General features: G+C 44.2%; 1 long non-coding RNA gene across 2 annotated transcripts; it reads right to left on the bottom strand.

Moving 5' to 3' along the window:
- Positions 1 to 3,033: 3,033 nt before the first annotated feature.
- LOC309541267 lies at positions 3,034 to 6,259 on the bottom strand. Of its 2 annotated transcripts, XR_014223683.1 has the most exons (3): positions 5,901 to 6,255; positions 4,318 to 5,206; positions 3,034 to 3,178 (listed from the first exon to the last, which is right to left on the bottom strand). It is a non-coding gene; the product is annotated as an uncharacterized lncRNA (long non-coding RNA). The 2 variants fall into 2 exon arrangements; XR_014223682.1 differs by having other exon boundaries at positions 3,034 to 5,206; positions 5,901 to 6,259.
- Positions 6,260 to 15,224: the final 8,965 nt, after the last annotated feature.

Here is a 15,224-nt window from a genome sequence, read left to right as displayed (position 1 = left end):
AGGCCCGGGTGAACAGAAAGGATGGTGCCAGGTGTACCTTCCTGGGAAGACTTTTCCATAACTGAGGTGCCATCACCCAAAAAGGCCCTGGTGGTTGGCTGCATCACTTTGTTCAGCAGGGGCAGTTGGAGCAGGGCCTCTGAAGAAGATCTTAATATTTGGGAGAAGGTGGTCTTCCAGGTAACCTGGTCCTAACCCATTAAAACCACCACTTTATAAATGGGACCTAGTATTTTACATGTTGTTTGCCACTGAGGAGAGCCCCTGCAGGCCCTGTGCATTGTTTCCTGAGTTCATGGGAGTCCTCTGTCTCTGACAACCCCACTGTTTCCAAAAGTAAGTTTCTTTCGTTTGTTTCCTAGTAAAGGAGATCTAGCAGGGGCAATGGGACATGAGCCCCATTTTGAGACAGGCCCAGCTTAATAGGGTTTGGATTTTCAAATACACCCCCCCAAATCTTTAATATGTATCCCAAATCCAATGAAAAGTATGATAAAGACAAGAAGCCAGAAGGGACAATGTTATCGAGTCTAACCCCTTGCTGGTTCAGGAAATCCACTGGTGCAACATCCCTGCTAGGGAGACAATTTCTTAAAGACCTCTAAGGACATAGAGCCCATTACCTTCCATGCCAGTCTGCACCTTATAAACTCTTATACAATATATGTTTTTAAGGTACCTTTAACCCCCCCCCAAAAAAAACCAAGCAACCCAGCATATAATGTTTCTTAGTTGAGGTTCAAGCTACGCTTAAATAGCAGGGCTCTGTTTTAGGGTGTGTGTTGGGCATTATGATCATTTTATTTTTGGTCATATTCATCCTTCTCTCTCTCTGCATTAGCCTTGTATATGCCAGGAACTGGTAAATTAATATCTTCCCATGGCCCGCAAACTAGCATTCTTTACACTGACAAGGTCCTTGCAAGTTGCGATCTTTCCTTTCGGTTTGTGCCAGGAGGAAAAGAGCCGGGCTTGCTTAAAGTCCTCCAAGGGCTGCTGTTTTATTTGATTTCATTGTGTTCCTCAAATCGCACACATCGCCCTCAACGATACGAAGGCAAAGCTGCAAGCAGCCCTAAAATGGGTCAGCCGGATGCAAGCCTGGAAAACATCCACACCCCGAACACTTGTTCTCATCGGGAGTGTTTTCTCCCAGCTACCCTGGCACTTGCCTCTCAATCAGGGTGCGGTTTTGAACACAGCACAGAAGATTCCTCAAGCAGTTCTTCTTGCTCAGCCTGCAGCCAAGTACAAAATAATTTATTAAACGGCCCAACCCCCAGCATATGCAAGGTTTTAATGCACCGAAATTTATGGAGATGCCTGTGCACAAAGGCACACACGCCCAGAGCTTGTGGCTTTATGGGCTGTGGACCTGCTCCTGCATGAAGGCAGCATGCCCTCGGTTACCACAATAGAACTTTTTGGGAAGAGGCAGGTAGGACTGCTCACAGAGCAACACAATCCCTCTGAAGCCATCGCATGGCATACTGGACAGATTTTTCTGGGTGCGCACTGTTTTTGTATGATACCCATCCGGGAATGCCTTCAAAAGGGAAAGGGGAAAAACAACAACACATCTTTCTCCCGGAGCATCAGATTTCAGCAGTGAAAGCAGGAAAACAGCCCCATTCATAATAGGTAGGGAAATAGATGCTAATTCCTCCACAAATACCTCTGCCCCAGATTCTATGCCTTGTCTGAGGCTTTTACAAATCCTCATCACACAGCCCAATACATTGTTGAGTTCCTCCTCCAAAGTGTTCAAAGTTAACACTAGGTAGTTTTATAAATGGCGGACACTGGAATAAGTTAATAGACCCATCCATGGACAGGAATGCTAATTGGGGTTAGAGGATGCATCCAGGCACATTTCCCAGAGGCTGGTCTAGAGGATCTACGGTAGATGTTGAATCTCACAGAAAAGGGACTTTCCTTTCTCTTTTCACCACATCACAACTGATTCCTCTTAGATTGTTTCCTAGTGTCCAGCATGCTAGTATTACAAGAGGTGCACAAGAAAATCCATTTTCGCTATAAAAAATCTTTATTTTCCTTCATTCATTCCTTAAAATCACTTAGTCATTTATCTCCAGCCCACACTTGAAGAACCTCTTCAGTGGTCTCATCATCAGTGATGAGTTGCTGTTTGTCCCATGAGCTGTTATGGGCATCTGAGTTCATGGCCCCCAATTTCTTTCACTATCCATTGAAATTACACTTGTTTTGTTACTTCCCCCCTCCCCAGTTTCCTTTCCTTTCCTATTATTTTAGCTTCTGCATGTGGTGGTTGTGATGGCAGAGCTGTTTTCAGCAGCCACCATGTTCATTCCAGGAATGCCCTGGAATGTTGTCATGTCCAAGATATTGTGGGAAAATGCAAGAATGGCAGGCTGGAGGTGGTTACCAAATCAATTCCACTGGCACTGGAGAAGTGAAGCCCCTCTGCCCAAAACTGAATGGTAAATGAGTACAAATGAAATAAAGGAAATAAGCCCATTTTAAAAAACTTATGGCATTTGTATCATTGTGAATCAAAATGATGCTGGGTTTATCATGTAAACGCCATCTAAAGCAACCTGGAAATTGAATATTTCTTTCCTAGATAATGAGGTGCTTAAAATCAAACTGCTAAATAAAACCAAACAGTTCTTTGAGATTAAAGTTCCAGGGCTTCCAGATCTTCCAAAATGATACTACGGGGCCCCTTTAAAAGATGCATCAGAGAGAGAGAGTAATTGCATATGAGTCCTACAAAAAGAAAAGGTATAATTCAAAATGCAATCAAATTGGGGGAGCAGAAAGCTGAAAGCTGTAAAAGTCATTCTCCCTTGAACTTCTGAAGAATCCAATAGCAAGAATATGGAATTAATAAAATTTGTACAGATAAAGGCCAGGTTCCTCTGCATGAAACAAATGTATGGAAGATAGCAGACTGGCAGACCTGTTAGCTCACAAATGGAGGTAAGCTTGATCCTCAGCATATACTTCTCTACTGAGGATCACTGAGAATGAATAGCACACCAAAATAACTGAGCTTAATAATGTACTTAGACCCTTTTATTCAAAATTATACACTCCTGAGAGAGAATCAACACAAGAAGCAATTTATGCTTTCCTGAATAAAGTTCAGCTCCCACGGCTATTAGAGGCGCAAGCACAGATGCTTCAGAGGCCTCTGCAAGTGGAGGAAATAGAAAACACAATTAAAAACGTCAAAGCTGGTAAAGCACCTGGGCTGGAGGACTTCTCAGCCAAATGGTATAAAACCTTCAACGATCCACTGGTCCCGCGACTAGATGTCACATATAAAAGACTTATGGATAAAATATGTTTTCTTCTTGATAAGGCTCACATCTCACGAGTAAACTGGACAAGAATCAGGCTAAATGTGACAATTAAGGATCCATCTCACTAATGAGTCATGATTATTGCCATTTTGGCAGAGAGGCTACGAAAGGGGAACTAAGGTCACAAGCATAAACGCTCTTACTAGGGTAATCCCCATTAAACACAGTGGAGGTTACTTCTGAGTAAATGTGCCCCGCATGACTGCAATCTTATGCTCACTTCCTTGGAAGTAAGCCCCACTGAATTCAGTGTAAACCAGCTTGTAAATGAATAAATGCATAGCAATTTAGTGGAGGATAACAAGAACAACATCGACCAGTAGATTGATTTCATTACTATATGCAAAGATAAATGAGACCCAGCTGTTATTGTATTAGGCAAACACTCACTGTTAGTGTATTAGGCACACACTCGCATCCCAACACTGAGAAAGTGAAATAGAAAGTTGCATTCAACACTGCATGAGAGTAGTTTCACTCATGCATTAAGATTTCCCTCTCTTCTTCTCCACCCGTGACCCCCATCAATTTGCTCTAGAAGGCCACTCAGCAATTAACAACAGATTTTAAGGCTGCACAAGAGCTGCAGGAGGGAGAAGAAGAAGCGGTTAGGGATAGGATGACAATTCCCAGGGTTCCCTAGGGATTGTTAAACCACTCTGAGAATTATAGCTCTCTGAGTGGAAATAGAGGTCTCTTAACAATACTCAGCACCCTTTACAAACTACAGTTTCCAGAATTCCCTGGGAAAAGCCATGATGGTTGAAAGTGGTTTGCTGCAGCTTCAAATAGATAGTGCAGATGTGGCCATTCTGGCCCCCATTGGCACCTGGGAATCTGTATTCTCCATCAGCTGAAGTTTCTGAACCATTTTCTATGGCAGTTTCATATAACTGTGTACATCTACTGAAATCCCATCATCCCTCATATGGGTCAAAAAGCCCTGATGGATTTGCATCCACCATACATTGCTCTGGCCTCTCCCCCGTCTTCCTTCTTCCCTGATTTTCTTTTCTTTTCCTCCTTCTTTGTCCAGTTATATGAATGCACCCCCAAGTTCTTCTGGTCGTATTGTTTGTCCAGCTGTTTGTTGGTTTATTGGAAGCGTAGGAATGAAATAAAATATGGATTTTAAAAGGAAAACATTACAAGAGTGCCACACCACAGGCTTCCTTGAAAGAAACAATCTAAGATCTAAGATATTGTCTCTGCCTCTTCTCGCAGCCTGTGGATTGCTCAGCCTTTCTGTCCCCATTGTGCTCATATAATAACTTTGTGAGCAGGCCTTGCCTCCATATTCTGCAGCTGGAATGAATTCAGGCAAACTCAAATATTCAGGCAAACTCAAATATTCAGGCAAACTAAAAGAAGAACTGGCCAAGAAGAAACAAAGAGTTACAAGTCACTGGTGGCTTTGCTAATTTCATCCAGCTTGATCCTTCATGTTTACTAGTCAAAAGGCTCCTAACAGAGACAGAGGAAAACCGTGCCAGAGAGGGAGGAGGATTAGATGACATTGATGGAGAGGGGCTTCTTATTTTGTTTCAGACAGTATATTTTGTCTTCTAGGCACTATTCAAAATGTTTGCTGTCACCTTAGGTACCTTGAATGCATCATACTTTAACAAAAGGCTGCTTCCTACCATGATTCCTTGTCTAGACAAAGAGGGTGCTTTTCACAGTCCCTTCCATGAACCAATACAGGGATGCTATGCATGGCAAAGAAAGTGTCTCTCTGGTGCTGGCTACTTCATATTGCAGGACTCTTTCTCCATAAAGTTCTCCCAAATTCAAGTTTAGGCATCATTGGAGTGTTATAAAGTTTGCTTTTTTCCTAGTTCAGCCTGCTGTGGATTCTGTGAGGGGATGTTGTGTTTACTATTAGCAGGGTCCTTCTTAGGTATGTCTGACATTTACTACACCCCATTTTTTTCCATGGGAATTTTTCTGCACATGCACCCCTTCCTCTATGCAAATCAACAGTGGCACCTCTCTTTCCCATGGAGGAAGAGGCTGCACTCAGAGCAGCTCAGAATATCCATCACAGATTGAAGAAATTAAGAGCACAGTGCAGCCATGCAATGCCCATCTGGAGGCCTATGCACACCTGTAATATTTATAGCTCTTATCTATAATTCAGGGAACATTTTAAAAAGCTGCAGTTTCATACCCTAAGCCTTCGACATAGGGGAAACTATAAATCTCATTAATTTACTACCTGTATCTTTTCCACAGTTTTCTTGTGGGACGGTTTACTTTAGCAGAGTTAAACAATCCCCTTTGTAAGTTTATGCAGCGATCAGCTTGTTGCTGACTCGTCTGAATTCTACTAATAAAGATGCCTTCCTGGTTAAAAATCCCTTTGAATCCCTCTTAAAGAATACACACACAAATCTGGGTCATGTTAATATAAAACTATTTGGGTTGGTGAGCAAGGCAACCTCTCTGCATGCTTCTGTAGCTGCAACATACTCTGCTTCTGTGGAAGACAATGCTACTCAGTTCTGTTTATAACTAACCCATGAAACAGGTCCATCCCACATTTCTCACCAGTTATGTGGCTAGAAACTCCCCCCCCCTTAAATACTAAAATGAAATTCTGGAAAAGCAGTCCTCCTAGCCCTGTGTTGTTAGGTAACAAAGCCTACAGCATATTCAGAACCTTGTAGACTTCTAGATTCCTCAGTACCTGCCCATTATGATGTCATGACATGGTGGCACGAAAGCATCACCTGATTGCTCCTTCCCATAACCTTGATGTCAGTAATGTCTCTCATTTCAAGCATCATGTTTCTATGTTGCTTTTTTATGGATAACCCTGCAGGAAGCATTAAAAATTACAGTGGGCCAGTGGGAAGACTATGGCCTTGGTTCATGATATCCCCGCAGTAAAGAGAACACAGGCAGGGGGGGGGTGGAGAGAGAGAAGAGAGGGAACAGTGTTTAAAAGTGGCTATTTCCTTCCTTTCTCCCAGATATGAAACAGACCAAAGGGATGAAATATGCCAGCAGCTGGAGCTAATTTTGAGGTTATTTTACAGCAAGAGCTACAACACAATAAAGCACTAACCCTGAATGTGGCTTTGCGCTTTGTGTCTGACCTTCTGAAATTGTTCTGACTGGAGCTTCTTAGCCTCGTTGTGTCATGTCTGCTCCCTTGCCGTGCACACATGATAAACCCCATGTCCGTTTCTGGTAGCAAAGAATGCTGCAAATGTACACGAAGTGCTCAAGAGGTTGGTTGGGAGACAACCGATGCAGCAGATACCTTGAGTTGTGCACACACACAAATCAGATTTCAAGGCTAGCTTTTTGTGATATGACTTTAAGTGGTTCCCACAACCTTGTTGGCTCTGGATGATGAAATCTTACCTACCTTGCATGAATCATGTCAATGCAGAGCACACGAGTGACGTCTCAATGGCATGTGGGCAGGTTAAGAATTGAAAAAGAACCATGCTGGAACAGACCTAAACTAGCATCTCTAGCAGTGCAGTTTGTACCCATGGTGGCTAGCTGAGCAGTTCTTTGGGGCTGGTCAATGCCTGGATGGAAGACCACCAAGAAATCCCATGTACACAGAGTTCTATTATGGAATAAAATCAGACAATAAACATACTTAATAAATAAGTTGTTTTGTGGATCGTCATAGTTTTGTTTTTGTTTTGTTTTTCACTCAAGTGCACCTCAAAGTCTAATTGACACTGCAGCATGCACTGTTGAGCACTGAAGTCTACTTTGTCAGCTGCATCTGACTGTTTTCCACAAAAGCTTATGCTGCAATAAAACTGTTGGTCTTTAAGGTATCTCAATACATTTGGTTGGTTGTGCTCATTTGTTGTACAATGTGTGCCATTGCAATGGGTTGCTTTGAAGACATTTTTGCACCAGGTAAAGTCATTTTTTAGCTGCCCAGTCCTGTCCCTCCCCCCTGCCAAGCTGTCCCCTATTTTGCCCAACCTGTCCTTTATTTTGCTCGACCAAAGGTGGCAACCCTACCCTCTGCTGATGTCCAGCTCTGTAAAATAACATGGAACAAAAAAAGGTGATGGGCAATCCAGTAGCAGCATCACCAGAAACAATCACAGGAGGTGTCAGGTTTTTGCAAAACTCATTCATAAGGCATGTTGGAAAAGCTGACATGCCCATGAAACCAAATGTGTAATGTTTCACATAATGAGTGGCCTGTTTTCAAAATCCACCCTGAGCAACCACGAGCCACAGAATGCCTCCTTTAAAAGGAAAACTGCTGGAACAGGCTGGTGAGGTTCCCTCAGCTACAGTAAAGGTCAGAGAAGAACGTCCCCCCCAAACAGTAGTTGTGATCAGAGGCTGTTGCATTGCTCCTGCTGCTATACAAAGTCAAGCAGCACCTGTTCAATCTTTCATCTGTGGGCAATGATTTGTTGTTTTCTCAAGACAATTGAATGGCGCAACTCTGCATAAAAGCTCCTAACATGTTTCCTTCCCTTTCTGAAGAGCTAATCAGAAACGCTCCCCTTTCCCCCGTGGGAGAGGGAGGAGGGTGTGCGCTAGAGGAACAGGTTGGAACTGTTAAAATAATTGGCAGCCCTGGATTTTTGCAGATCTAGCTGGCCGCATGTTCAAATGGGGGAGCTTTTAAGGTTTAATTATTTATTTCAGGCTTTGCCATAAAAATTGCCCCTTTACGACATTAACAGTTGCGAGCGAGCAGGAGTTTTCCTCATTAAAAGGAGGCCATTCCTCTCAAAGGCTCTGGTTATATCATTGTGGGCTATGGGCTTTGCCAATAAGGCTATTAAAGTGGTTGAGGACTCACGCAGCAATCTTAGAAGGCTGCTTCCCCAGTTGCTGTGGTAACGTACAAGCAAACTTGCCTCAAATCTCAAGGAGAGGGTGGATTTTTTTGTTGTTTTTGTTTTAATGCAGAGCTGCAAACACATGAGATGCATCAAGAGGCCTAGTTAGGCAATTGGCATTAACAAATGTTTGTGGAAGGTATGATGCACAGTAGAAAAGGATAGGGGTCTCTGAAACAGAAAACCTAAGGATGGCAAGTTGCCACGTTCCAACACTGCCTGGCTATGTGGTGCAGAACGCACCTCCATTTTGTTTCCTGTAATGATTCAGTATCAGCCTAGGCATCTTGAAAAAGGAGAAAGATTCATACAGCAAACCTTATGCAAGGCTGGAAGTAAATGAGCATTATTATGGGCTTGTCCACACTTTCACTTGTCCCATGCCTAGAAAGCATGGATCTGAGTGGTTGTCCACTTTCCAGGCATGTGTTTGAGTGGTTTTGTATTTGGCCAACCTTTCTCCTGGAAAACCTGCTCTTTAGTGGAAAACTTGATTGCCATTTGTTCCGATTCAGCGCTAAACCGCTGGTTTCTCCGGGGGAAAGTGGTGGGGCAAATGGAAGCGTGTCTGAGCCCTGTGTCTTGCCCCTTCAATGACTGATACTCAGGGAGTTCCTGAAAGCTTCAAGGTGAAAGGGTAACGGAGCTATCAAAACTGGATGGACCACTGATGAGATGGGAAAAAAGACCGATCGATCCAAAGCAGTAGAACTCATCATGAGTCATCAGGGCTTGAGTAAACTCAGCCATGGAAGCATAACCTGTGACTCTCTGGATATTGCTGGAGTGCAACTCCCATCACCCCTGGCTATTAGCCACGCTGGCTGAGGCTGATAGGAGTAGGAGTCCAACAACATTTGGCGGGTCACAGGCTCCTCACCCCTTATCTAGAGACCAACAATAGTGAACTAAAAGAAACTCCGGTTCTTTCTCACCTATTGTGGTTTCCAGGGCCAGCCCTTACATTAGACAGCTGCTTCAGATGACAGAATCCATGAGCAGCAGGCCTCCACACTCACTCCATATGGTCCTCCCAAGCCAGATCCTCAGTAGCGACAATCCTTGATTGTTTCTAGCCCGTGTTGTCTGGTTGTCTCAGCCAGCTGGGTTTATACAGGCATGAAATAAATAAATATTAACTATTGCCCTGTCTTAACGTCAGGAGCAAACGAGATGAGGGAACCTATGACGGAACCTTCCAAAATTTCCCTTTTCAAAGAAAAAGCAGAGTGGATTGGATCAGGACTAGAGCATTCAGGGAGGGCTAGTTTTCTCTCTCCCACCCTCCATCATTTTCCTGATCTAAGTCCCCATTCCCACCCTGCTAGCAACTGCTATCTACCCTGTTGGGGAAACTATGTGGGTACCAGCATGATTTTTCCAATAGGAAAAGGTGTATCCCCTTCCCATCACTTCAGGACAACTCAGCCTCCCCCATGGCTGATATTTATTTATTTGTTTTAAGCAAACAGAAAACACAGATTTCCCCTTGTCTATCTTTGCCTTGGGTTATACTGGTTTTTTGTACACAAATTTGAGTTCATTTGAGCTGTAAGAATCCAATAAAAATAAATTTTATTTTATGGTTGCTTGCTGTACTAGTCATTGCACTTTTGTAGAGTATTTTTGTTTTGTTTGATTTCTGTTTTTAAGCATGTAGTTATGACGTTATTGGGGGAAAATCTGTGCCAATTTATAGTTCTTTCATCTTTTTTTTAAAAAAGAAGAAATTAATTTGGCTTTTCAGATGTCTATCTTGTCTCATAAATGCTCAAAAATGGAAAGCCAAATAAAGAGAACCCTGTTTTTAAAAATTATATTAAAAATGTAGTCATGACTCACGATTTTCAACCATTTGGAGAATGGCAAAGAAATTTTCTCGAGCAATGAAAAGTTTTGAAAACAAGGTCAATTCTATGGACAAATATTCATGAACGGATGTTCTCAAACCACATTTCAGCTGCTAGCTAGGAAGTATGTAAGCCACAAATAAGTTTTAAAAGATGTTAAGACTACATTCCCAGACCTACATCTGTCATTCAGAATCTCCATCTACTCTACCTTTATTAATCTATAGAAATTGTGTATATGTAAACTATTCCTCCAAAAAAGCACTTTTTAAAAAACAATGTTTACTGCAGAGATGGGTCCAGAACCACAGGAGTCCGATGCCATCTGACTTTCCCCACAGCTTACAAATGTTTAATGACAGGAATTGAGGTTTGGTTTTCCTGCTCCTTAATTTTAATGAGGAAGCTGTTGTAACAAACTGTTGGTAGAGCGGTAACCAACTTGGAAAAAAGGATGCTTCAGAGTAGTTAACAACTGCTAGTAAAGAAAAGATAACAAGGCCACCCGTTCAAAAAACAGGGAGGGTGTGGCAACAGGGCTCATGGCAAAGCAAAGAATGCCTTCCATTCGTTCAGTCTCACTAGAGTGTGCATTCTGTGCCAAGACTGGTGAGTGATGATATCCAGTGACAGACAGAGAATAAGCCCTTAGTAGCTCCTGTCCCAGGCAGTTACTGTTGACTGAGGCAAGACATCCTCCCTATTCCCATTCCCCTTATAGAACCTGGCTAGTCTGTCAGAGAGATCAAACTTTAAACACTGGTGAAGGGACATCATCTTGCACTGTACACGAGGGCCAGATTCTAGCTCTAGGGATGCTTGATAAAATCAGTTTCTGCTCATTCCACTGCAAACAGGCCTAACCCCCACTCCCAGACAAACGTGCAGGTCAGAATGTAATTATTCTTGAGGTGTCATACACCTTGGAATTTTGCAATCCAGATTTCAGGTCAAAACCCTTTTTCCAAACCTAGAACAAGGCAAGTTTAGAAATGTGTGCATTGATATAAAATATATGATCTTGTGACAAAAGAGTAATGTATTTAAATATGTCATTTTGGGACAAATGATGTCCTACTCAGAGTAAACCCATTTAAGTTAATGGACATTCATTTACTGGCTGGGTGTAGAGAGGTGGTGGGAGGTACCAGCTGGGGAACACCCAAGGGAAGGAGGCTCAGAGCCAGGGGATTGGTGGTCAGAGGGAGAAGAGGAGGTGACGGAAGTTGAAGAGGTAACAGGGTTTAGTGAGCAGAAAGTCTCTGTGGAAGAGAGCAGTCCAGAACCAGAGGCAGAAGAGGAGGCTGGAGAGAAAGCAGGGGCCAAGAGGCAACAATGAGCCACACTGGTGAGGACTCCACCTCCTGCTGCGACCAGCTCCACTCCTGGTCTGAAGAACCTGAAGAGGTATGAAGAGGGCAAAGCAAAGTCAGGCAAGACAATGGGGCCTCAGATTGTTTGAGAAGGAACCAGGGGAGGAGGAAACTTACTTAGGGAGCTGTGAGAAGGCAGAGACCTTTTGTCTTCACAACTGCCTCATGGGGGCAAGTTCTACGAAGAATTGCTGTGCTCTCAAGGCTCCACCTCCTGAGATACCCTTTTTTAAAAAATAAAGAGCTGACTTAATTGAAGCTGTGTGAGTTATTGCTGACCTGTTCCTGATGCCTGCTTCTGACACATGGTGAGCTCAGGTCCATCAATTTCAATGGGACTACTCTGAGCATAACATGGTTGGAGACAACCCACAGTTTTTGGACGACATTTTAAGCAAGGGAAGTGGAAAATACCACCCATTAGACTATCAACTAGCATTATTTATTTATTTTAAAGCATTTATAAGCCGCTTAATTTTTATTTTTTAAAAATCCTAGATGGCCATGTCCAACATCTCTGCAACAGAATAAAATGGAGCATCCCATTAATGATGGCGTTCCCTTATGGCACCCCTCAGCAGAAGCAGCTTGGGAGGTTACTTTGCTTAGAGAGAGTTCCTGGCTCGGCTCTTAAAGAGGTGTTACCGGAAAAATCCGAGGGCTCCCTTGGACAAAAACAAAGACACCAACCAGGATAACTTGGAGCAAAACAGCAGCCTGTAGGCTTGGCCTTTATTGAACTGTTACAACAGGGTGTTCCCCTCACTTGCAGGAGAGAGGAAAGACCCAGAAAGATGGTGTGCAAGACCTTATAAAAACTTTTGAAATTCCCATCCTCTAGGTCAAGCCCACCCCCAGAAACATCATGCATACATTACAGAAAGGAGGGGTTGGCATCATGCATACATTACAGAGAGGAGGGGTTGAGGTGGTAACCTGAGTGTCCTGTCACCTGGCTGGTTCCTCCTTTCCCCCTGCCCATGAGTCACTTCCAGGAGACAAAGGGGAGTTGGCAGTTTCCTGCCCCCAGAGGGAAGATCTGATCATTGTCCTTTGTTTCAGTCCATGCTGAATCCACTCCCATATGCAAGTTCTTTGTGATCTTGATTGTCTTCTGTCTGGGATCATCAGGGTTGGCATAGCAACTGGGCAGGGCTCCTGTGGATGTGCTGGGGTGGTGAAGGGATTATGGCTGACCAGAACCAAGCCACCCCCCCTTTGATAGTCCTTGTCATATGGAGTAAAATAAAATGGAACAGTGCAAATCCGATGTATGGTTGATTTTCTATGAATTTATAACAGAAATGTGGCGTATGTAGTGTGTGAGTGTGAGTGTGTGTGAAGTTTGTACAAACAGAATGATTGGGGTGGGGGGGTTCCTGCTACAGAGGCAGTATGCACAAAAGAAACCATGTTCCCTTCCCTTTCCAGCTCTTCCCCTTATAGCTTGTTTCCTGTTCTCAGACATTTGCAACAATGGTGAGGGCCCGTTCCCATGGATGCAAGGAGTTTATGGGGCGAAGCAGGACACACACATTTGTTGCGAATATGTATCTCTCCTGCTTTGTCCCATAAACTTGTTGCATCCATGGGAACAGGCCCTGACCCAGCCAACGGACTGTGTGCTCTCCTCATTACTGCTGGGTCTTTTCTAAGCCTATTTCCTTGTGTGACATCCAGGTGAGCTTGCTATCCAGAGAAGAACATCTGGAAAAGCTCTTTTTTCTCTTTGCTGCTGTGTTGTCTTTGCCTTCCCTTCCCAGCCCAACTCCAAAATATTGTCCAATGCCACCCAACCTGGGGGGGGGAACCCTCCAGAGATTTCTGGATATCGATCCTGCCAAATTATCCCCACAGAAAGAAACAAAGCTGCTGAGAACCTGGATATTTTTCTGGCATGGATATGAGTAGGAAAGCAACATTTTCAAAATGTAAAAGACTGCTGACTTGACTAAAGTGCAGAAGGGAATGGACATAGTGCTTGGTACTGAAACTCAAAAACTGATTTGGAACTAGGAACTGCAGACTGAAATACAAGTTCATCCCTGAACATATTGTGTGGTCTTGGAAGATATACTCTCAGCTCCTGTTCTCCATCAGTAAAATGGGAGTATTTTTAAAGTTTACTTTATTTGGTCTTCTCTGATGCTTTAAAATATTCCATGTAGCTTACAATTTTATTTTTTATTTTTTAAAAAACTCATTACACACCTTGTGGTAGCAAGGCTGGGTCTGTGTGGACTCATGGCTGCAACCAATACTGTGTATATACAGTCTTCTGTCATTGCTATCTAGCTGCCCATCCTAGACGTGTCCCAGAAAGTGGTAGTGATGCTGCTGTTGAGAGAGTGGTTCTGTGCCTCTAGCTCATAATAATAATAATAATAATAATAATAATAATAATAATAATAATAATTTAATATTTATACCCCGCCCATCTGGCTGAGTTTCCCCAGCCACTCTGGGCGGCTCCCAATCAAGTGTTAAAAACAGCACAGTGTTACGTATTAAAAACTTCCCTGAACAGGGCTGCCTTAAGATGTCTTCTGGTCAGGTAATTGCTTATCTCTTTGACATCTGATGGGAGGGCGTTCCACAGGGTGGGCGCCACTACCAAGAAGGCCCTCTGTCTGGTTCCCTGTAGCCTCACTTCTCGCAATGAGGGAACCACCAGAAGGCCCTCGGCGCTGGATCTCAGTGTCCAGGCTTAACGATTGGGGTGGAGACGCTCCTTCAGGTATACAGGACCAGATGCTAACAGTGACATGGATTATGCATATAGCACTGCTTTCCAATCCACCCATCCATCATCTAAACCAGGGGTCCTCAAACTTTTTAAACAGGGGTGCACTTCACTGTCCCTCAGACACTGTTGGGGGCCAGAATATTGTTTGAAAAAATATATGAACGAATTCCTAGGCACACTGCACATATTTTATTTGTGGTGCACAAAAAACAGGGAAAACATCCTCACTAGATGAACCTTGGGGTCCCTTCCAGCTTTACAATTCTATGGTTCTATGAAGCATTTCTGCCTCCAACACTGGAAGCAAAGCAGAATTTGCATTGCAGACCCCTACACAAGGGTGGGGAGACCTCTCTTTTGACCATATTTTAGCATCTCCAATGTCATATGTGCAGAATCTTTCACATCTTTATCCACTAGATGATCCTCACAGTTAGGCGCAAAGGTCGCGCCTTGCACAACTTCAGGGCTGCCCCCGACAAGGAAAATGGGTCTTCCTTTGGGACAAGACCCACCCTTTCCCTGGCTGAGCTCAGAGCCGGCCCTGCTCCATGGAAGTGTCGCGTCCCCTTCCTCACCACCCATCCCCAACAGCAGGGACCTCGGGCTCTTCGGGCTCCCCCAGCGGCTGCACATGAATGGCAGGGAAGGCGCCCAATGACTGATTCAGCATCATGGCTGAAGGTGGGGGCTTTTTGGCAAGCCAAGTTGGGGCTGGGCAGCCGATTCCGCAGCCAGGGCCGCCGTCGCTGCTGCTCCATTGACGGGTGGCGGTGGCAGCAGCGGTAAGGAGGAAGAGGCTGCACACTGCTCACCCGCCTGGGTCCGCCCTGGTGCCACCTATGATGCTGACGCTGGAGAAGTGGATGGGAGATGGCGATGCATGCACCAGGCGTGCCTTGAGCCAACAGAGATGCCAGGCACCTGCTGGAGGAGGTGGAGGAGGTCGGTGAGCCGCGATTGCCGTACTTCTTTTTGCTATAGACCCATTAGACAGCGGTGGGTTCTGCAATTCCTGGGTGGGCCGGGTTCCAGACCCTGGAGGGCTGGATCTGGCCCACAGA

The sequence above is a fragment of the Podarcis vaucheri genome (assembly GCF_965113315.1).
Source record: "Podarcis vaucheri genome assembly, chromosome: 1".
NCBI classification, from domain to species: domain Eukaryota; kingdom Metazoa; phylum Chordata; class Lepidosauria; order Squamata; family Lacertidae; genus Podarcis; species Podarcis vaucheri.
Note: the sequence above shows the minus strand (reverse complement) of the source record. Positions and strands in the feature narration are given on the sequence as shown.